At 43.4% G+C, this 24,679-nt stretch overlaps 1 long non-coding RNA gene across 1 annotated transcript; it reads right to left on the reverse strand.

Moving 5' to 3' along the window:
* Window positions 1-898: 898 nt before the first annotated feature.
* LOC116370513 (uncharacterized) lies at window positions 899-22,485 on the reverse strand. Its single transcript, XR_004208753.1, has 3 exons — window positions 22,173-22,485; window positions 5,189-5,251; window positions 899-2,515 (listed from the first exon to the last, which is right to left on the reverse strand). It is a non-coding gene; the product is annotated as an uncharacterized LOC116370513 (long non-coding RNA).
* Window positions 22,486-24,679: the final 2,194 nt, after the last annotated feature.

Here is a 24,679-nt window from a genome sequence, read left to right on the forward strand (position 1 = left end):
CTGACTGATGTGTTGCTACTGTTCTCCATCATTCTATCAGCAGACAGCACTCTGACTGATGTGTTGCTACTGTTCTCCATCATTCTATCAGCAGACAGCGCTCTGACTGATGTGTTGCTACTGTTCTCCATCATTCTATCAGCAGACAGCACTCTGATGTGTTGCTACTGTTCTCCATCATTCTATCAGCAAACAGCACTCTGACTGATGTGTTGCTACTGTTCTCCATCATTCTATCAGCAGACAGCGCTCTGACTGATGTGGAGCTACTGTTCTCCATCATTCTATCAGCAGACAGCACTCTGACTGATGTGTAGCTACTGTTCTCCATCATTCTATCAGCAGACAGCGCTCTGACTGATGTGTAGCTACTGTTCTCCATCATTCTATCAGCAGACAGCGCTCTGACTGATGTGTTGCTACTGTTCTCCATCATTCTATCAGCAGACAGCACTCTGACTGATGTGTTGCTACTGTTCTCCATCATTCTATCAGCAGACAGCGCTCTGACTGATGTGTTGCTACTGTTCTCCATCATTCTATCAGCAGACAGCACTCTGACTGATGTGTTGCTACTGTTCTCCATCATTCTATCAGCAGACAGCGCTCTGACTGATGTGTTGCTACTGTTCTCCATCATTCTATCAGCAGACAGCACTCTGATGTGTTGCTACTGTTCTCCATCATTCTATCAGCAGACAGCACTCTGACTGATGTGTTGCTACTGTTCTCCATCATTCTATCAGCAGACAGCGCTCTGACTGATGTGGAGCTACTGTTCTCCATCATTCTATCAGCAGACAGCGCTCTGACTGATGTGTAGCTACTGTTCTCCATCATTCTATCAGCAGACAGCGCTCTGACTGATGTGTAGCTACTGTTCTCCATCATTCTATCAGCAGACAGCACTCTGACTGATGTGTAGCTACTGTTCTCCATCATTCTATCAGCAGACAGCGCTCTGACTGATGTGTAGCTACTTTTCTCCGGTATTTCTCTTGGTATAGCCAGCCTACTTTTCTCCAGGAAAATTTAAGCAAAACATTAAGAAATGCAGCTGGCTAAATTATTTCTATGACAAACATTAATAACATGGCCATGCATAGTTACAAAATAAATAAAAAAATTCATTGTAAGTTCATTTACTTGTGTTGCTGCCAGCCAAAAAGTGTTGCACTTCTGTTGTCATCTGATGAAAATGAAGCTATTTTCTGCCGAATGTGTAGCACTGATGTATTTTCCGTGAAGGAAAACTATAGTTGCACATCCCTGATCACTCTATTGAAGTTAAAAAAATACTTGCCTTTCAATATAGAACCCCACCCCTGTCAATACACAGCTGGACTCGCCTGCCAATATCCTGTTTAAACTTGTTGGCTAAACAAATAGAGTGGTAATCCATTCTGGGACCGTAGGAGCCTATCCAAGTCTCTCTCTCCAACATTAAGACATCACTCACTGATAATGCATTAACACAACACATTCCACTGTCTGTCACTCTTAACAGAGAGGGGTAAGGGGAGGAATGGATGGAAGGGAGAACATTTTAAATACACACACAGACGAGAGAGGAATGGAGGGAGAGATGGAGGGATAGAGAGGGGAGAGATGCTGGAAAGACAACAGAAGGAGAGAGAGAATGGAAAGAAAAGAGACAAAGGAAAGTGAGGGTGGGTAAAGAGAAAGAAGAGAGGATGAGATAGAATAAGTAGCGATGTGAAGGTAAAGGGGAAAAACTAAAGATCCAGACACAGAGGAGAGAGGAATGGAGGAAAGGAAGACAGGAGTGAAAGAGAGGAGTCTCTACAGGCCCAGGACTGTTCCAACCAACCAGACAAACTCTTCTCTCACCACTTAGATATTTTAATAAGGCACACTGACAGTGTAGACAGGAAATCATTTCATATCTTTCTACAATGTCTCAGTAAGGTCTCAATTTTTTTAATAAACCTTAGATGTTGTAGAAAGATTTTTAATTATTTCCTGCCTACATCATCTGTTTACATTGGTTACAATGAATGTTATTGCACAACCTCTCCTCAAGAACCTCCAACCAGTTCCACATATCTGATACAATCCATAACTTGCACAATGCGCATAGAAAGTAGATAAGCGTCACGATGATAAAAGGTCAACTGGAGACATGGTATCGACACGGCAGCACTAGTAGAATAGTGTAGAAGCCATTGGTAACTGTAAACCATTTTACCAGTCTAGCAAATCATCGTGGCTAACTGTGGGGTGAAAACAATTCCCTTATTTACAGTTAAATAGCCAATCTCTTTGGGCTCTGTTCAGAAGAAGTGCACTGTGTAGGGAATAGGGTGTTTGTTTGCGCACGTGCAGATGCAAAGTGTGTAGATGCGATGCGTATGCATGCGTGTGTGTGCAGATGCTGTGTGTGTGTGTGTTCTTACCATTGCGCTGGGGGGGCCCTCTGCCCATCTGCTGGTTCATGCCAAAGGGGTCCTGGGGGTTCATGGCACTCGTATGAAGAGCCGAGTCCGAGTTGGTTCTGTGGAGGAGGAGAGAGAGGGAGGAGAGAGGGAGGAGGGCATGGAGGAGAGTGTTAATTTTCTCCCCAATGTCGTGGTATTCAATTTGTAGTTACATCGTTTTGTCCCACCCGTATGGACACGGGAGAGGTGAAGGTCGAGAGCCGTGCGTCCTCCGAAACACAACCCAAACAAACCGCACTGCTTCTTGACACAATGCCCACTTAACTCAGAAGCCAGCCGCACCAATGTGTCAGAGGAAACACCGTACACCTGGCGACCGTGTCAGCACACACTTTGCCTGGCCCGCCACAGGAGTCGCTAGTGCGAGATGGACAACCCTGCCGGCCAAACCCTCCCATAACCTGGAAGACGCTGGGCCAATTGTGCGCCGCCCCATGGGTCTCCCGGTCGCGACAGAGCCTGGATTTTAACCCAGAATCTCTAGTGGCACAGCTAGCACTGCGATGCCGTACCTTAGACCACTGAGCCACTCGGGAGGCAGGGTGTTAATATTCTGAGCCAGTGGTGGACAGAGGATGAGGACGCCTCGCGGCTAGGTCAGAGAGTCATTCAGTGGTGGACAGAGGAAGAGGACGCCTCACAGCTAGGTCAGAGAGTCATTCAGTGGTGGACAGAGGATGAGGACGCCTCACGGCTAGGTCAGAGATTCATTCAGTGGTGGACAGAGGAAGAGGACGCCTCACAGCTAGGTCAGAGAGTCATTCAGTGGTGGACAGAGGAAGAGGACGCCTCACAGCTAGGTCAGAGAGTCATTCAGTGGTGGACAGAGGAAGAGGACGCCTCACAGCTAGGTCAGAGAGTCATTCAGTGGTGGACAGAGGATGAGGACGCCTCACGGCTAGGTCAGAGATTCATTCAGTGGTGGACAGAGGAAGAGGACGCCTCACAGCTAGGTCAGAGATTCATTCAGTGGTGGACAGAGGATGAGGACGCCTCACGGCTAGGTCAGAGAGTCATTCAGTGGTGGACAGAGGAAGAGGACGCCTCACAGCTAGGTCAGAGATTCATTCAGTGGTGGACAGAGGATGAGGACGCCTCACGGCTAGGTCAGAGATTCATTCAGTGGTGGACAGAGGAAGAGGACGCCTCACAGCTAGGTCAGAGATTCATTCAGTGGTGGACAGAGGATGAGGACGCCTCACGGCTAGGTCAGAGAGTCATTCAGTGGTGGACAGAGGAAGAGGACGCCTCACAGCTAGGTCAGAGATTCATTCAGTGGTGGACAGAGGATGAGGACGCCTCACGGCTAGGTCAGAGAGTCATTCAGTGGTGGACAGAGGATGAGGACGCCTCACGGCTAGGTCAGAGAGTCATTCAGTGGTGGACAGAGGATGAGGACGCCTCACGGCTAGGTCAGACAGTCATTCAGTGGTGGACAGAGGATGAGGAAGCCTCACGGCTAGAGTCATTCAATGGTGGGTCTGCCTACACACTAATACTTCGACACACACGTTCTCAAATGTACACGCACTCGCCCCCCCCCCCTCCCTCTCAGACGCACGCACACACACACACCTCTTTCACTGGCTACAGCTGAGGGCTTTCTCAAGTGCTCTTCATTAAGCTCCAATAGCTGTGTTCATGCTTCACTATCCCTCTAAGGACAAATCTCTCCCTCCCTCTTTCTTTCTTCCCATCCTCCACTTTCTCTTCCCCTTGAGGATGCATCTCTCACACTCTCCTTCTCAAGATGGACACCCTCTTTCACAATGGTTATAATGTCTCTCTGTGCAGTCCCTAAACTCGCTGAGACCGTACCATGTTCATTAGGGCACACCGTAGCAAAGTGCTTTGCAATGGAAAACAAGAACAAGTGTTTCTTTTTGGACAAGTACAGGTAGATTGTAGCTCCCCGTTTCTGAACTTTTTCCTCCCACTGAACACGCCCTAGAGCTCAGTATGGTTCCTAACAGAGAGTCAATTCATTCATTAATAGCATATCATCAATAACAATTGACATAACATTGGTGACTAAACATGTCATTTATATGCAAATAAACATTGTAACATTTGCAATTAGCATCGTAACACCAGCATCACATCAGGAAACAGACAGATGGTCCAAAGAAAGACCAAATGATGAATGTAAATAAACTAAATAGTAGTGAATAAATCCACTGTGAGTCAGGAGGCACAGTGTTAGGTAGCGATGGGTGGCAGCAGCAGCGACAGGGTAGGTGGCGACAGCCTTACCCACCCAGTCACACGGTCCTACAGCTGGGTTAGTGACAATGACAGAAGAAAAAGACTGATTAGTGTTACTAGTATAGCGAGGTAGAAGGACAGAGAGGTAGTGAAAGCGAACAGACACAGTAGTCTGTCTTGTGCTCCAACTCCGTGTCTCAAAGCCTTGCTAGAGAGACAGATGAACAGATATCTAAAAAATAAATAAAAAGAGTTAAACAAGAGGGTGATTGAGGAGAGGAAGAGGGCATACAAAAGATAGAACAAGAGAGGACACGAGAGAGCATGAGAGATTGGAATAGAGAGGAGAGAGAGCAGGGGGGTGAGAGAGCAAGAGAGGGGGAGGGGGGTGAGAGAGTAAGTGAGAATGAGAGGAAGGATTGGGCAGTCTACAACAGAGAGAGGAGAGACAGAGCAGTCCGGCAGAGTGGTTGGTCCGTGTGAGAGAGAAAGCAAGAGAGGAGGCTGAAGAGTTCAAAGGTCACCTGTTGAGCTGTGATATTAATCTAAATCCTGGTCGTTTCTCCTCGGCCCACGGCTGCTGCTCCCTTGGGAGAGAGAAAGAGAGAGAAACATCACGCTTGTTTCGTAGTTTACTTGAGCTCAGAAAAGGCCTGGATGCTGAGAGTGGGGGGAGAGAGAGAGAGAATAGGTTGGAAATTCTAAGGTGAGGAGGGAAATCTGGATGAGGGGGCTGGATACAGATCTACTAAAGTGGACTGACTACAGGTCTGGATACAGATCTACTAAAGTGGACTGACTACAGGTCTGGATACAGATCTACTAAAGTGGACTGACTACAGGTCTGGAAACAGGTCAACTAAAGTGGACTGACTACAGGTCTGGAAACAGGTCAACTAAAGTGGACTGACTACAGGTCTGAAAACAGGTCAACTAAAGTGGACTGACTACAGGTCTGGAAACAGATCGACTAAAGTGGACTGACTACAGGTCTGGATACAGATCAACTAAAGTGGACTGACTACAGGTCTGGAAACAGATCGACTAAAGTGGACTGACTACAGGTCTGGAAACAGATCGACTAAAGTGGACGAACTACAGGTCTGGATACAGATCTACTAAAGTGGACTGACTACAGGTCTGGAAACAGTTCAACTAAAGTGGACTGACTACAGGTCTGGAAACAGTTCAACTAAAGTGGACTGACTAAGTAAAGGAACCCCCTAAAAAACAAATAATGTCCATCAGACATTCAACAATGCTTTGTGGAAAGTAAATATTTTTCAGGAGGAACTGACTACACCTATTTGAATACAGATTCCCAAAAAGTATATATATTTTTTTACAGATCTCAGAAAGTACCGTAACTACTTTTGTAAATGATTGGAATTCACATCTGAGAAAGCAAATTTGAATACAGATCTCGGGAAGTGACGACTTTTCCGAAATGATTGGATTGGCTGCCTTCAACTAATGACAAGGCTGTATCTGGTACTGCATGTTGAAGATATAATGAAGAGAGTACACCATTTACTATACTATTCCAATCTGAGAGTCATATTTGATCTAGACAATATATTTCTATCTGAACATTCTGTAAATGTCCATTGCCCCAGGTGTATATAATCAAGTCAAACCAATGACATTTTGTACAGATAAGTACAGTATATAGCTCAACTACTATACAAGTCTTTAAACATGCCACTGAAAAGGTTGAAAGATGCAATACATTTTTATAATACCTGAAAACACTGCAGAGTAATTCAAAAGCCATTTGCAAACAGCACGTTGAATGCTGAGCAGAAACAACTTTGAAGCTTTTTGTCCATCGGAGGGTGAATGTTCTTGTTTCAAACACACATTATACTATCTTTAAAAGGGATCGTTTAAGTAGAATACAAACTAACATGATTTTCAACCTACCTTGGCTGTAGTTGATTCGAGAAGGCTGTTTTGGGATGTTTAGTTTCCTTTCAAAACTTAATAGCCATATTTAGTTACTGATAGCATTCTCAGTAACACTTAACATGACATTGTTCTTGTGGCTGTGTAATCAAGCTACAATTACTTTGAGCAACATTTTATTAGCATGTTGTTAAATAATACTTTGGTAATTGCATTTTAATTCCATATCAATGAGCTGAGAGTTTAACTACTGTACACAAGAGGAATAGTGACTGTTCCTTATTCCACTTATGTTATAACGCGATTATTATGCAAGTATAAAGTTGATTTCTTGTTTAGAGCCCATTTGGTTGTGCTGTCCAGTAAAACATGTTCACAACTCAAATCTGTTCAGTGTGCTGTTATTACACTTGCTTTGGGATACTAGTTGTATCTGACAAAACAAGTGCATTGATCTAGACACTCAATGTGTGCATAGTGTTCTGGTTTCATTTGCAATAGTTTACCAGACCGTGCCAGGTGTGTGGGTGTAAACAGACCCCTATGAGATTGTGGAGAGCCCGGTGTTAACCCTTTTCAACTGAATCCACATGTTGGACGACTGGGATTGAACTGGGAGTTGATGCGAAGCAACGAGCAGAGTTAAACTACGGGGGACCAGCCCTACTCACCAGGGACGAAACAGGAGCACTAAACACAAGTATGCCTAACCAGGTGGACTAGCTGTGCCACAGTTCTGTAGATTATACAATTCAAGCCAACTTCATTGATCCAGACAACAGAGGATTGTGGTTATTCTTGTCGTCCTACACTATTGGCAGGGAGGGAGCAGCACAGGGTGAGGCACAGAGCAGCGCCCATAGAGCAGGTTAGGGGTTATGTGCCTTTCTCAAGGGCACATGTGCAGTAGGTGGTGCCTGAGATATTGATGCCAGCCACCCTGCGATTGCTGCCTCCCTCTCGCCATATCCCTAGAGCACCAGGTACTGTAAGACAACTGTAGATCAAATCAGAACATCAACTAAGTTAAACCAGGAAAAATGAATTGTATCACTATTCCTTACAACCCTTAGGCTACATCCACACATTTCCACATGGCAGAGACAAACACAAGTATCTGTGAAAATGAGCAAAGAATCAAGTTAAAAACCAACGCAAAATCTCCATCTCTGTAAATCTCTCTGTAAATAACCCCCATCTGAGGAAACAGACATCTGAAGGCCTCATTGTAGATGACTAGCGAACAGCTGCTGTGACAGTGGAAGACACCAGCTGAAGGAGAATAGCGACTCTCTGCAGGAGAAACCCAGTGATTTTCAACCATGACTACATTTAGATGACTGAATTTAGCGATTACACGCTCATCCTGTGACACTCATGGTTGCTACTATCACACATTGTGGTCTGATAAAGTGTGTAATACAATGATAAGCTCACTGGAAGTGGCCTCTCTGAATCCCAAATCAACCCCTAGCCCCTACCCCCCAGTCACTTGTGTAGTAGATCTGAGAGGATTGGAAATGTAAGAAATATGGTGGTTGTGAGCAATTCCACACTGTCACTGATTTTTTAAAATTGTATCCTCTTAGAAATGTATTTCAAACAAAAAGCAATGATTGATAAGTTTAACAAACCATACAACTCGATGCACAACGACTATTTTAACAATTTCCACTGAAGATTTTACAAAACATTTACTTGAAGAACAGCGCAGATGCAAAGTTTGGTAACAGAATGACTGCACAAAACTTAATTTTCTTACCAAACATTGCATCTGCACTTTCAAGTAAATGTGTTTTTGTAAAATGTTCTGCAGAAAATGTTAATAGTCCTTGTGCATAGAGTTGTATGGTTTTAACTTTGCAATCATCTATTTCTGTTTGACATACATTGTAATGTGAAAGATCTGAGTCTCAGTGTCACTCTGTTGCAGTGGAATGACCCGTGTGTCGGAGATCCATTTCGCCCTCTGATAGACCAGGGGAATGGTCGGCATATTGTTTACACCTATGCAATCCTCTCAAATCTACGTAAGTACACTACCTCGGGGCCGTGGGTAGGGTTTGATTTGGGATTCAGGGCCAGAGTAAGGGGGACAGCCAACTTCCCAGTCCAAACATGATCTTCTTAGATGGGATCCATCGTTGCCAATCCAGCATTTCTCCCATCTGCCTACAGGGGGCGATCTCTGCTTCTCTCCTGAGGGGCGCTTTGCACTGCATCGTCACCTCCCTTCTATTAAAAAGTGTGGGGGGAGGCTAATAGAAATGGTTCACACCAACCTGTCATATCACTAAGCTCCTAGACACACTGGGGGTGCTGTATTTAGACTCACCCAGCAAAGTACACACTCCAGGAAGACGGACTTTGGAGCCAGTGGGATATATACCAAATACTCCACCCACCCTGCACTTTCAGTAGGTACACTCCAGCTGGGTGTTCTGCAATGCTATGACAGTACACACACACACACACACACACACACACACACACACGTCTCATGAGCTGCTTTCCCCAGATGACAGCGGCTTTATTACACATTTCCATGTAAAGCTGTGTCCCTCCTCCCCCTGTACTGTATTGGGGCTTAGCAGCATGGGCCATATGGAGTTGGAACAGCCACACATGCCTTCCCCTGCCCTTCTCGCATTCCCTTTCTCTCAGTCTCTATCCCTCTCTCCCTTTCTCTCAGTCTCTATCCCCCTCTCCCTTTCTCTCAGTCTCTATCCCTCTCTCCCTTTCTCTCAGTCTCTATCCCTCTCTCCCTTTCTCTCAGTCTATATCCCCCTCTCCCTTTCTCTCAGTCTCTATCCCTCTCTCCCTTTCTCTCAGTCTCTCTCCCTTTCTCTCAGTCTCTATCCCTCTCTCCCTTTCTCTCAGTCTCTCTCCCTTTCTCTCAGTCTCTCTCCCTCTCTCTCAGTCTCTATCCCTCTCTCCCTTTCTCTCAGTCTCTATCCCTCTCTCCCTTTCTCTCAGTCTCTATCCCTCTCTCCCTTTCTCTCAGTCTCTATCCCTCTCGCCCTTTCTCTCAGTCTCTATCCCTCTCGCCCTTTCTCTCAGTCTCTATCCCTCTCGCCCTTTCTCTCAGTCTCTATCCCTCTCTCCCTTTCTCTCAGTCTCTATCCCTCTCTCCCTTTCTCTCAGTCTCTATCCCTCTCTCCCTTTCTCTGTCTCTATCCCTCTCTCCCAGTCTCTATCTCTCTCTCCCTTTCTCTCAGTCTCTATCCCTCTCTCCCATTGTCTCTATCCATCTCTCCCTTTGTCTCTATCCATCTCTCCCTTTGTCTCTATCCATCTCTCCCTTTGTCTCTATTAGAGGTCGACCGATTATGATTTTTCAACGCCAGTACTGATACTGATTATTGGGGGACCAAAAAAGCCGATAACGATTAATTTGACGATTTTTTAAACATTTATTTGTAATAATGACAATTACAACAATACTGAATGAACACTTATTTAACTTAATATAATACATCAATAAAATCAATTTAGCCTCAAGTAAATAATGAAACATGTTAAATTTGGTTTAGATAATGCAAAAACAAAGTGTTGGAGAAGAAAGTAAAAGTGCAATATGTGCTATGTAAAAAAGCTAACGTTTCAGTTCCTTGCGCAGAACATGAGAACATATGAAAGCTGGTGGTTCCTTTTAAACATGAGTCTTCAATATTCCCAGGTAAGAAGTTTTAGGTTGTAGTTATTATAGGACTATTTCCCTCTATACCATTTGTATTTCATTAACCATTGACTATTGGATGTTCTTATAGGCACTTTAGTATTGCCAGTGTAACAGTATAGCTTCCGTCCCTCTAGTTAGGCATTTCACTTCGGTTACACCAGCCTCATCTCGGGAGTTGATAGGCTTGAAGTCATAAACAGCGCAATGCTTGACGCACAACGAAGGGGCTGCTGGCAAAATGCACTAAAATGCTGTTTGAATTAATGTTTACGCACCTGCTTCTGCCTACCACCACTCAGTCTCGTTAACGAGAAAATCTACATGTATAAACGTATATACTTTTGTTTGTTTATTTTCGTTTCGGTAAAAAAGTATTTTTTATATTCTTATATGCTCAGTCAGATTATATGCAACGCAGGACACGCTAGATAATATCTAGTAATATCATCAACCATGTGTAGTTAACTAGTGATTATGATTGATTGTTTTTTATTAGATACGTTTAATGCTAGCTAGCAACTTACCTTACTGCATTCGCATAACAGGCAGTCTCCTTGTGGAGTGCAACGCGAGAGAGGCAGGTCGTTACCGAGTTGGACTAGTTAACTGTAAGGTTGCAAGATTGGATCCCCCGAGCTGACAAGGTGAAAATCTGTCGTTCTGCCTCCGAACAAGGCAGTTAACACACCGTTCCTAGGCCAGAATTGAACATAGGAATGTGTTCTTAATTGACTTGCCTAGTTAAAGGTTAAATAAAAAGGTATAAAAATAAATAAAAAAGAATCGTCAAATCGGCGCCCAAAAATACAGATTGTTATGAAAACTTGAAATCGGCCCTAATTAAATCGGCCATTCCGATGAATCGGTCGACCTCTAGTCTCTATTCATCTCTCCCTTTCAGTCTCTATTCATCTTTCCCTTTCCGTCTCTATTCATCTCTCCCTTTCTGTCTCCATTCATCTCTCCCTTTGTCTGTATTCAGCTCTCCCTTTCCGTCTCTATTCATCTCTCCCTTTCTGTATCTATTCATCTCTCCCTTTACGTCTATTCAGCTCTCCCTTCATCTCTCCCATTCCGTCTCTATTCATCTCTCCCTTTGTCTGTATTCATCTCTCCCTTTCTGTCTCCATTCATCTCTCCCTTTCTGTCTCCATTCATCTCTCCCTTTGTCTCTATTCATCTCTCCCTTTCCGTCTATTCAGCTCTCCCTTCATCTCTCCCTTTCTGTCTCTATTCATCTCTCCCTTTCTGTCTCCATTCATCTCTTCCTTTCTGTCTCCATTCATCTCTCCCTTTGTCTGTATTCATCTCTCCCTTTCTTTCCCTTTCTGTCTCCATTCATCTCTCCCTTTGTCTCCATTCATCTCTCCCTTTGTCTGTATTCATCTCTCCCTTTCCATCTATTCAGCTCTCCCTTCATCTCTCCCTTTCTTTCTCTATTCATCTCTCCCTGTCTGTATTCATCTCTCCCTTTCTGTCTCCATTCATCTCTCCCTTTCCGTCTCTATTCATCTCTCCCTTTGTCTATATTCATCTCTCCCTTTGTCTGTATTCATCTCTCCCTTTCAATCTATTCAGCTCTCCCTTCATCTCTCCCTTTCTTTCTCTATTCATCTCTCCCTGTCTGTATTCATCTCTCCCTTTGTCTCTATTCATCTCTCCCTTTCTGTCTCTATTCATCTCTCCCTTTCTGTCTGTATTCATCTCTCCCTTTGTCTCTATTCATCTCTCCCTTTGTGTCTCTATTCATCTCTCCCTTTACGTCTATTCATCTCTCCCTTCATCTCTCCCATTCAGTCTCTATTCATCTCCCCCTTTGTCTGTATTCATCTCTCCCTTTCTGTCTCCATTCATCTCTCCCTTTCCGTCTATTCAGCTCTCCCTTTCTGTCTCTATTCATCTCTCCCTTTCTGTCTCCATTCATCTCTCCCTTTCTGTCTCCATTCATCTCTCCCTTTGTCTGTATTCATCTCTCCCTTTCCATCTATTCAGCTCTCCCTTCATCTCTCCCTTTCTTTCTCTATTCATCTGTCCCTGTCTGTATTCATCTCTCCCTTTGTCTCCATTCATCTCTCCCTTTGTCTCCATTCATCTCTCCCTTTCCGTCTCTATTCATCTCTCCCTTTCCGTCTATTCATCTCTCCCTTTCCGTCTCTATTCATCTCTCCCTTTCTGTCTCTATTCATCTCTCCCTTTCTGTCTCTATTCATCTCTCCCTTTCCGTCTCTATTCATCTCTCCCTTTCTGTCTCTATTCATCTCTCCCTTCGTCTCTATTCATCTCTCCCTTTGTATGTATTCATCTCTCCCTTTGTCTCTATTCATCTCTCCCTTTGTCTGTATTCATCTCTCCCTTTGTCTCTATTCATCTCTCCCTTTGTCTCTATTCATCTCTCCCTTTGTATGTATTCATCTCTCCCTTTGTCTCTATTCATCTCTCCCTTTGTATGTATTCATCTCTCCCTTTGTCTCTATTCATCTCTCCCTTTGTCTCTATTCATCTCTCCCTTTGTCTCTATTCATCTCTCCCTTTGTCTCTATTCATCTCTCCCTTTGTATGTATTCATCTCTCCCTTTGTCTCTATTCATCTCTCCCTTTCCGTCTCTATTCATCTCTCCCTTTCCGTCTCTATTCATCTCTCCCTTTCCGTCTATTCATCTCTCCCTTTGTCTCTATTCATCTCTCCCTTTCCATCTATTCATCTCTCCCTTTCCGTCTCTATTCATCTCTCCCTTTCCATCTCCATTCATCTCTCCCTTTGTCTGTATTCATCTCTCCCTTTCCGTCTCTATTCAGCTCTCCCTGTCTCTATTCATCTCTCCCTGTCTCTATTCATCTCTCCCTGTCTCTATTCATCTCTCCCTGTCTCTATTCATCTCTCCCTTTGTATGTATTCATCTCTCCCTTTGTCTCTATTCATCTCTCCCTTTGTCTCTATTCATCTCTCCCTTTGTATTCATCTCTCCCTTTGTCTCTATTCATCTCTCCCTTTGTCTCTATTCATCTCTCCCTTTGTCTCTATTCATCTCTCCCTTTGTCTCTATTCATCTCTCCCTTTGTCTCTATTCATCTCTCCCTTTGTCTCTATTCATCTCTCCCTTTGTCTCTATTCATCTCTCCCTTTGTATGTATTCATCTCTCCCTTTGTATGTATTCATCTCTCCCTTTGTATGTATTCATCTCTCCCTTTGTATTCATCTCTCCCTTTGTATTCATCTCTCCCTTTGTATGTATTCATCTCTCCCTTTGTCTCTATTCATCTCTCCCTTTGTATTCATCTCTCCCTTTGTCTCTATTCATCTCTCCCTTTGTATGTATTCATCTCTCCCTTTGTCTCTATTCATCTCTCCCTTTGTCTCTATTCATCTCTCCCTTTGTATGTATTCATCTCTCCCTTTGTATGTATTCATCTCTCCCTTTGTATGTATTCATCTCTCCCTTTGTATGTATTCATCTCTCCCTTTGTCTCTATTCATCTCTCCCTTTATCTCTATTCATCTCTCCCTTTGTCTCTATTCATCTCTCCCTTTGTCTCTATTCATCTCTCCCTTTGTCTCTATTCATCTCTCCCTTTGTATGTATTCATCTCTCCCTTTGTATTCATCTCTCCCTTTCTCTCGGTCCATTCCTCACCATCCCTGTCTTCTGTCTTTCTCTCTGCATCCATCCGTCCCAGTTAGCAGGATGGTCGACAGACTCACTGGTACTGGTTTGGTTTGTCTCCAAGACCATCTTAGGGCAGCTGCCAGTATACTTAATATTCACCCTACAGAATCATGAAGATTATCATAATATTATTTGATATAATATTCCCAACACAAGAACAGAGTTTGGTAGGAGGGGCTTTAGCTTTGCTGGCCCGTCATTGTGGAACATTTTACAAAATCATTTAAAACAGGATCATTTTATTCTGATTGATGATTTTAAATCCCAGATTGGAGGGCTGCTGACAACATATTGCATGTGTTTTGAAACCTGTTATTTTCTCTTATGCACTTTGCACTGTTTTAACTTCCATTCATTGTGTTGTCTCATATGGAACTATATGTATGCTGCTTCTCCAGGGCTCACATGGAAAAGAATGTGTCATCTCTCGTTAAATAAAGGATCAATAAAAACACAATATCCTTCTTTCCCATCCCTCCAGAGGACAGAAACAAATCTGGAAATTAAAAGACTTGTGAAAACAATACGGCCTGCTAGACAATTATAGGCTGTACAGAGGAGAATCACAGAATCACACAGATATGAGGATTAGCTGCCACGAATCACACAGCTGCACAGCCAAAGCGGTCAAATATTGCTCAGAGGATCGTGTGCATGGTGCATGCTGCTTTGGCTGTCTGATGCCATTCGTTGTCAACAGTCTTTTTTAGCTATTCAACTGTACAGTTACAGCACGGCTGGGCTCATTGATTTATTCTGCGCCCCAAATGGCAACCTATTCCCTACATAGGGCACTACTTTTGACCAGAGCCCTATGGACCCTGGTCAAAAGCAGTGCACCTAGGGAATAGGGTGCCATTGAGGGCACACTGAGCTGGTGTGAGAGAGAGGAAGTGATCTTAACATACGTTAACCAAAATAGAGGCTTGTTGTTAATGGGTGAGTGGTGGTAAATAATTAAACAGACCACCTAAGCAGAGGATAAAGGTTCTCTAGAATCAGAAATACATCACACACTCACACAGAGAGAGCACAGGAATGTCTAAATCCCATCCCCAGGAGGGCCTTTTTGTTTGTCTATCCCCGGGGGAGATCAGTGTAAGATCCCATTCCCAGGAAGGCCTTTAAGTTAGTCTATCCCTGGGGAAGGTCAGTGTAAGAGCCTATCCCTGTGGAGAACAGGCCAGGCTGGGAAGAGAGCAGGGCCATGGAAAGATGGGTGGTGTGTACAGTGCCTTCAGAAAGTATTCACACCACTTAACTTTTTCCACATTTTGTTGTGTTAGAAAGTGGGATTAAAATGGATTTAATTGTTCTTTTTTGTCAACTATCTACACAGAATACTCTGTCAAAGTGGAAGAAAAAAATAGAACATTAGTAAAACATTTATGAAATATAAAACAGTAATATATCTTGATTAGATAAGTCTTCAACCCCCTGAGTCAATGCATGTTAGAATCTCCTCCGGCAGCAATTACAGCTGTGAGACTTTCTGGGTAAGTCTGTAAGAGCTTTGAAAATCTAGATTGTACAATATTTGCACATTATTATTTTTTAAATGATTCAAGCTCTGTCAAGTTGATCATTGCTAGACAGACATTTTCAAGTCTTTCCATAGATTTAAGCCAATTTAAGTTAAAACTGTAACCAGGCCACTCAAGAACATTCACTGTCTTTATTTAGAAGTATAGATTTGTGTAGATTTGTGTAAACTCCAGTGTAGATTTGACCTTATGTTTTAGGTTATTGTCCTGCTGAAAGGGGAATTTATCGGCCAGTGTCTGTTGGAAAGTAGACTGAACCAGGTTTTCCTCTAGGATTTTGCCTATGCTTAGCTTCATTTAGTTTATTTTTATCATTAAAAAAAACTCCATAAACTTTGCAGATGACAAGCATAACCATAACATGATGCAGCCACCACAGCGCTTGAAAATATGAAGAGCAGGACTCTGTGTTGGATTTGCCCCAAACATAAAACTTTTTACTTTAGTGCCTTATTGCAAACAGGATGCATGTATTGGAATAGTTTTTATTCTGTACAGGCTTCCTTTCTTCCATTCTGTCAAATTACGTTAGTATTGTGGAGTAACTACAATGTTGATCCATCCTCAGTTTTCTCCTATCGCAACCATTAAAAACTAACTATTAAAAAGGGTGAAATCCCTGAGTGGTTTCCTTCTTCTCCGGCAAATGAGTGTAATTAATAACTTCACCATGTTCAAAAGTGATATTCAATGTCTTCTTTTTTTAAACCTATCTACCAATAAGTACCCTTCTTTGTGAAGTATTGGAAAACCTCCCTGGTCTTTATGGTTGAATGTGTTTGAAATTCACTTCTCAGCTGAGGGACCTTACAGATAATTGTGTGTGATACTGAGATGAGGGAGTCATAAAAAAATATTATTGCACACAGAGTGAGTCCATGCAACTTACGTGTCTGGTTAAGCACATTTTTACCCATGAAAGTATTTAGGCTTGCCATAACAAAGTGGGTTGAATACTTACCAATTCAAGACATTTTAGCTTTTAATTCATTTGTAAAAATGTTAATCATTGTTCAACCTTCAGATGATGTGGTATTGTGTGTAGGCCAGTGCCCCAAAATATAATTCTAATCCAATTTAAATAAGGCTGTACAAAGGGTGTGAATACTTTCTGAAGGCACTGTAGGTGGGGGTGGAGGAGGGCGTGGGACAGGGAGAGAGCCAGAGACCCCGGTGATTGACCCTGGTCCAGCTGGGCTCCATAGGGACACATCAGTGCCTCTTGCCCAGGGCCCAAGTCTCCAGACCCAGGGTGCAGGGCCCTAGCCAAGGAACGCCTCTACCCAGACAACGGTGGGATCATGGCTCCCTCTTGGGGAGTAGTGTACTGAGAAACCAGCTCCAAATACACAACCTGACCCCTTCTTCATTGGGGTCACACCAGACACACTGAACATCCACTATAACAGGCCATGAGAAGAGGAGGGGAAGGGAGCGAGCGAGAGAAAGAGATGGGGAGGGAGAACGGGAGAGCGAGAGATGGAGAGACCAAAAGGAAGGAAGAGGGTATTTTGCACCAAATTGATAAATTCCTCCAGAGAGATCTAACAGGTCAGGCAGCCATATTTAGATGTGAGAGAACCACAACCTTAAAATAACAATCTGGAGGGGGAGATAATGATAAAACCTGTTGTCCCGACAGCTAGTCAGAGAGAGGACAGTGCACTACATAGGGAATAGGGTGCCATTTGGGACGTAACCAGGGACTGTGTGTGTGAACGGTGCGGTTCCCCTAGCTGCCTATCTGTCGTGCTTGCCTGGCCCGCGCTGCCAATCCCAAAGCATTGACCCCATTGGTCTCTAAGCCCACTGATCTGAAAGCAGGCTTTAGACAAGCCAGCAGCCTGCAATGCATCTCGACGCACTGGAGTGGTTTCACAACGCTAGACAGACAAGAGCACACACACGTACGTGTAGTATACATACAGACCGCCATACAATACTAATGGATACAAAACCTCCAAAGAAAAACACACACACAAGGAAACACTTGCTATCTACACTCTGGATCAGCACTTCATCCTCTCCTAATTGTCTGTTTGATGACAGCCGGGGACACTAAGCCTGTGTATAGACAGCGGGCTCTGATCTGCTCTCTGGGGCGCGGACAGAGCTGAAAGGGTTAAGGGGATTTGTGGCCCGTCTCCAGGCAACCTGCCTAGGCGGTAATGCAGTGCAGATGTGGTCGGCGCTGTAAACACTTCCCACTCTGCTCTCTCCCCTGAGATGGACCAGCACTGGAGCATCTGTCTCCCAGACCCAGACTGAATCTCAGCAACAAGACCACAGAGTCAAGCAGAGACACATTAACAAATCAATTCAATATACAAAAACACAGTGACCGATCCAAACTGACAGCCACAAAACAGACACCACCAACACTACCAGACCCTTATTGGCACAGACCTGAAATACTACCAGATCGATACACTTCCAAGAACTACACACTCACAGACCGAATGCTGCCTTCTCATCGGTGTTTATATGTGTAAGAGCATCTGCTTAATGACCAAAATGCCAAATGTATTTTCCATTATCTAGGAAGAACAGACCAGCCCACAGTCCAGATCTGCTGTCGCCCACTGAAACACATTCTGACACTAGTTGGTTTCAATACAAATCTACAGCCTGTAGATGAGAACTTCTTAGGTCAAGGAAAACATCTAAAAGAGGAAACTACTTCCCATTGGCCTTTGAAGAATGTAACATGGCATGGGCACTACTACCACCACAACACATGTAAGCACACAACCTCAGGGTCAAAAATAGAACAAGGCCTATATCAACAAACACCAAGGTCCGGTGGGCTTGAAACTCAGCCATCCAACAGACAGTCAGCAGACGCAAAGCTAACTGCTAAGTAGCTAGTTCTACTTTGTTGGGGTAAGGTGAAGTTGCCTCGAGGTGCTGGTCTTGGGTCAGTTTTGTATTTCCCCAATTAATGGTTAAGGTTAGGATTTGGGAAGATGATCCTAGATCTGTACTTACAACACTAATGTGGAGGGCATAAGTCTGCTGGGAACCTGCTTCTCAACTGGTGGATCAGAAGCCACTTGTGGCCAATTGCTTCTGGGTCACAGCAGGTTGTTGCTCACAATACCAGTATTTACCATACTGCATAACATGATTCAGACTAAACTACAACACAATCTACACAGACCTTCACAGAGAGCGGATTCATAGCCAACCTTGGCCTTTCTCCATTTCCCTACACCCACATTAACATCTACTAAAATATGCGTATGCAACCAATAACATTTGACTTGATGGCAGGGGCTACCACTGAAAAGCACTTCAAATACAAGACAGACCCAAATTACTCCCAGATCTTCTCACCAATCTAGCTTGAGCTTCTCAGTGACTTTGAGAGGGGAAATAAATATACTGAACAAAAATATAAAATGCAACAATTAAAGATTTTACTGAATGATCAGTCAAATGTAAAAAATTAATTAGGCCCTAATCTATGGATTTCACATGACTGGGCAGGGGTGCAGCCATGGGGAGCCAGGCCCAGCCAATCAAAATGAGTTTCTCCCCAGAAAATGGCTTTATTACAGACAGAAATATTATCCCCAGCACAAGGTTCACCTGTGTAATGACCTTGGCAGGGGAAAGGAAAAATGGTCACTAATAGGGATGTAAATCAATTTGTGCACATGGAACATTTCTGGGATTTTTTTATTTCAGCTCATGAAACCAACACTTTACATGTTGCGTTTATATTTTTGTTCAGTGTACAAACTTATGTTTTCCTTCATCAGTTAACATTAAGTGGTGACATGAGAATCAAGACCCAGAAAGGATCAAAAACACACAACCCAGCAGAGAGTCAATGTGGTGGAAAACTCCAACAACTGAAAAGATTAACTATAAACAGTGGAGTCACAGATGAACTGGAACAGATCGCTGAGCTCGCTTCACCCTTTGACCCTACCGAGAGCACCAAAAAACAGAGAGGGACGGATGTGACCTTAACACACGCGGTGCACACAGTAGTCAGAGCCAACAGAGGGGAGCATATCCCTGTAACACTGTGGAGTGGAGCGGGAGGCTAGGATTGGCCAGCAGGGCCATGGAGTGGTTAGTGCCAATAATGCTGAGGGAGCAAGGAAGAGAGAGAGAGAGACTGAAATAAAATGTTCAATTATGCCATTTATATTTCATGGGGCAAGATACCTTAAAGAGAGAGAGAGCGAGCAAAGGATAGAGATATGGAGAGATATCTAAAAGAAATACCTAAAAGAGGAGAGAGAAAGCAATATAGAAAGAGACCGGTAAGCTGGCCACACAACTCTGTCCTTGAGGGGTGGAAGTGTGTTAGTCAGAGAAGAATGCATGTGGTGAGTAGTTGGGTGGACACCAGGGCCTCTGGTCCAGTAGAGAGAAGCATTAAGACGAGTCATAGACATCAATAAAACACAGACATTTAACACTGTGCATCAATACAAGGCATTAACAACATGTCTTTCAGCAACCACAAAAACAAGAGTCATTCAATCAATCCCTAGAATATGGTGAAACAGAGCCTTAACGTGAGGACCTCAAAGACATTCATCATTAGCCAAGTCACTTTTGCTCATATGATGTATTCTATACTGTAGCATGTCACATAATGCCTAGGATCGCTTGGTTTGCTAAAAATCCATTGGGTGGCCTCTGGAAGCAGTTGATTAGCGGCCATCTGAATGAGGGATGTACACATAAAACACTGGTTACCAAGTCAACACGTTTAACCAGTTCAGGGCAGTAACTGAAGAGAGGAAGTGGGAAAAGTTGTGTTTGTCTGCCGAGGCTGAATGCTCTAAAACAAATACATCACTGTTCACCGTCTAAGGGTTAAATATGCTCCCATTTAATCTAATAAATTATCCCCAAGGGAGATTCTTGAAGGAAAACACTGAAGTATAACTACACTGAAATCCTGATTTAATGTCCTAACGCAGTCGGATTAATAAACATAACCTGATATTTCAACTAAAACATAGGCCCACCTTCTCTGGTTTTATTGTTTATGTGCGTAATTAGTGAAGCTTCAGAAATGTCTTTACATAAACTATTTGGTTAAACAGTAATAGAGGCGCTGTCAAAAAGTTTAAAACTTCAACAACACTTAATCTTGTTCAACCAAACCCAATCAGATTTGATCTAGGCTATCACTATCCCACAACGGGTCAATTGTGATGGAGCCAAGAGGCAGTGTGAATCAATCCCAACCCAAATCCAGAGTAAATCTGTGTCCGTATGTTTGTGTAGCACATGCCTGTGTGTATGATGCACATGGCACTCCCTCCCTGCTCTTTCTGGGAACACGAGGTCACGGCAACATCTGTTTGCTCGGTCAGGAGGTTTGGTCATCACAGGCCAACCTGTTTTTGTCTGTCAACAACGACATGAGGGTGTGGACCTGCCGACCTACACACCGATCTTGGGACAGATTTGCATTTCCCCCACTATTGGTTAAGGTTAGGATTGGGGAGGGGAAACCAGGTTTTATGACACTGTCCTCCAGTACAGTACAGTAAGAGCAAAGATGGAGGCCATGTGTGTCCATGCTGGGCTTCAGAGGCTGCAGTTCTACGGGGGTGAGAGGAGAAGGCAGGGCGACTGGCAGCCGGCCAAGCCAACATTCAAAACACACAACTGTATAGAGCGAGAGAGAGAGGAAGAGAGCGGGAGAGGGAGGGGCTCAGCTAAGCCCTTTATTGCAGGGCTGCAATTCACTGCCTTGTAAACACTGGAGGGAGAGAAAACTGTCCAGTAATTACACTGCTGCCTTCTCTAGGTAGGTAAAACCAGGCAGGCAGTTTAACTGAAGAAACACACACGCACAAACACGCATGCACACACATGGCAGTGGTACCTAACGAGCATTAATAAGCCATGACATTATCAAAATTTGTAAACGGTGTTGATTTCCCCTTTAAGCTGGAGATACTTAAGCAAAGCACAGGAGGACCGCAAAGACTTGTGGGCCGGATTCACCCTATGACAGCAATGAGTCACAACAGCGGCAGGGGTAGAGCATTAGAATGACGGCATCTGACCTTTAAACCAAAAGGCTATCTGTCAGAAGCACCTCTGTAGACGCGTGGCCCACCTGGGTGCCTCACATGGCAATCTGATCCCTTCACTGAGCATCTCTGAGTAGATACAATGGCTGCATCTCAGATGGCATCCTATCCCCTATATAGTCACGAGCCCTGGACCCTGGTCAAAAGTAGTGCCCTATATAGGTCACGAGCCCTGGTCAAAAGTAGTGCCCTATATAGGTCACGAGCCCTGGTCAAAAGTAGTGCCCTATATAGGTCACGAGCCCTGGTCAAAAGTAGTGCCCTATATAGGTCACGAGCCCTGGTCAAAAGTAGTGCCCTATATAGGTCACGAACCCTGGTCAAAAGTAGTGCCCTATATACAGTAGTCACAAGCCCTGGTCAAAAGTAGTGCATTATGTAGTCACGAGTCCTGGACCCTGGTCAAAAGTAGTGCCCTATATAAGGGATTGGGTGCCATTTGGGATCCAACAATGCTTAATGCAAATCTGCCTGCTGCACAAGGGTATTACTGGGCCATAATCTTGATTCAGAGTAAGTTAAAGTAGCTGTCCAGTGTTCCATGTCGATCAAAAATTACAATTATGTTAAAAACAGCTTTTTTTGTTAGTTGTTTTTACACAGCATTACAAATACTAGTATCTGTAAAGCCACTCACCTTCTCCAGTTGTTGTCCGGCGGAGGGGACAGGTACACGGTTCCGTACGGGGAGCTCTCCATGTGGGGCTCAGTCAAGGAAATTACAATAATGGAACACAACTCTGCCATAACAAAACATTACATTTCATGCATTTCTAAATAACAGTGGACTACATTTCCTAACAGTAAAACTACTTAACTATTCTATTACTACATTCTAGTCTAATTCCTCATTTGATTCAAATGGAGTATGAGATTGCATATTCTACCTAGATTAAAGATTTCTCTATACGCGCACACGTGATATGGGACTGAATAAACGCATGCAGGAAATAGTGGTGCGAGGTTCTGTGAACAATATGGCTGCCTGGACTAGGCCCACCCCCGGAGCGGAGTTCCTGACATTATCTAGAGAGCAGTAGGGAGTGAAGTGCAATGTAGAGTCAGACTATAGACGGCTTTAGACCTTCAGTTAGACTCATCTCACTCTCATGAAAGTAAGGTAAGAGGGTCTCTGTGCTTTTCATTGAGAAAGGACAGGCGGAACTCACTCAAAAGCAAAATAGTACTTGATTCTATCAAGTTCTAGCTAGTTTAAAAAACACGTTTCAGGCCAAAAAGCTATCATTAGATGGTTCAAGTGCGGAGACGACGATACCAGACAAATTAGTGCATATACAAATATGTTCCTCTAGCAGCCAAACTCTCTGGACTTTTCAAAAAGAAAGACTATCATTAAAAAGCCTACCAGTAAGCAGAAATGATGCACCATTAGCACACACACTGATTTTCTATATGTATTTTGAAAATCAAACAGAAACTTAGCTAAATAAATATGTTGGAGGGACTTAGACTACTCTCATTACCAGCCATCATTTGTAAAGGGTCTGGTTAAATGAAGTCATTTCTACAGAGTGACTGGCTGGCTGGGGCAGATGGAGCCTGGTGCCCTCCTGGCAACCCCTAGCACAGATCTCCTTCAGTGACTCTGGCTCGCTGCAATCAAAACACCACACACACTAAGGGCTAGGCAATATATCACATTCATTTGAATGTAATGTTTCCGTGCGATATTCCAAATGCCTGGAAAACGAATGCTCATTTTGTCATGTGCGGTACTGCTAGCAGCATTTTAGCCAGACTGTTATACTAGCTGTCTAGTCAGTGTTTCATAAATCAATTATATAAATTGGCACCTCATTTTGAGAAATAAGTTGGGTCACTTTATTTCAACATCTGAACTAAGTAGACAGGCTAGCATGCTGTTCAAACAGTTGGAGAGGACAGAAGGGTGTGTTCATAACAATTCAACTGTTCTACCTTGTTAGACAGCAAATAGACCCAAGTAGGCTAAATTTAAAATATAAAGATTAGTGGTCTACTCACTAGCACATGGGCTTGTGCTTGAGTGTGTTCATGAGACTGGTGTTAATTATCTAGAATGCCTGCTACAACAAGTTAGTCATTATTAGTGAATGTGCATTATGCATGGTTGTGGTTATATTTGTAACAAAAAAGTTATTTTTCATAGACAGATTGAAGACATGATCAGTGATTATTACAACAACAAAAAAGCAGGTTAAACTATTTTGATAAAATTGTCGTCTTATGGATGTGCAAGGCTTATACTTAGGATAGTATAATTTCACAAGTCCTGAATTCATGTGTTTATTGCTGACTGTTTGAAATGCAGTGTATTTGAAGTTAAATTGTTACAACAAAGCTTATTTAGAGATTTACTGTATATTGTGAATTGCCCATAAATCCATGAAAAAAGTTAGATTTTTTGTCCATAATCTTAGACCAGTGTATGAGAGGACATAATGGAAGGAGATCCCATCCCAACAGGTTATTCAGTCCAGTCTGCATTAAGGCAATCAGAAGTGTACTCTAGATCAGGGATACTCAAACTTTAGGGCCAAGGACCCATATTTGTGATAGCAAATCATCAGGGACCCGATCCCAAAATCAGAAAACAACTAGTGTGAGATTGATAAATAAATAAAAAGCATACAAGTACTTTCCTTCGGCAGTGCACGGCTGGACGGACCAAGTCTCGGGCCCTGGGAAATAACATTTTAAAAGCCTGCCTCTTGGAATCAGAGAACATTTAGCAGTTTTCAAGTTAACTTACATCAATTATACACATTTTTGTCGTGGGGCAGAGAGATTGTGTTGTTGCAGCCTGACAAGCTAATATCCTGCAAGTCTACACATTGTGACATTTATGTAAGAAAATAATTAGGGAACACAATCAGTATAGAGTTGAACACTGTATAAATTGGTAGAATGTATTTATTGACCCTTTATTTACTAGGCAAGTCAGTTAAGAACCAATTCTAATTTACAATGACAGCCTAGGAACAGTGGGTTAACTGCCTTGTTCAGGGGCAGAACGACAGATTGTTACCTTGTCAGCTCAGCTCAGGGATTCGTTCTAGCAACCGTTCGGTTACTGACCCAGCGCTCAAACCACTAGGCTACCTTCCGCCTCAATACTGCCAGTGGATACCATTATCCCTGTGA

This window comes from Oncorhynchus kisutch, unplaced genomic scaffold (genome assembly GCF_002021735.2).
Source record: "Oncorhynchus kisutch isolate 150728-3 unplaced genomic scaffold, Okis_V2 scaffold2586, whole genome shotgun sequence".
NCBI classification, from domain to species: Eukaryota; Metazoa; Chordata; class Actinopteri; order Salmoniformes; family Salmonidae; genus Oncorhynchus; species Oncorhynchus kisutch.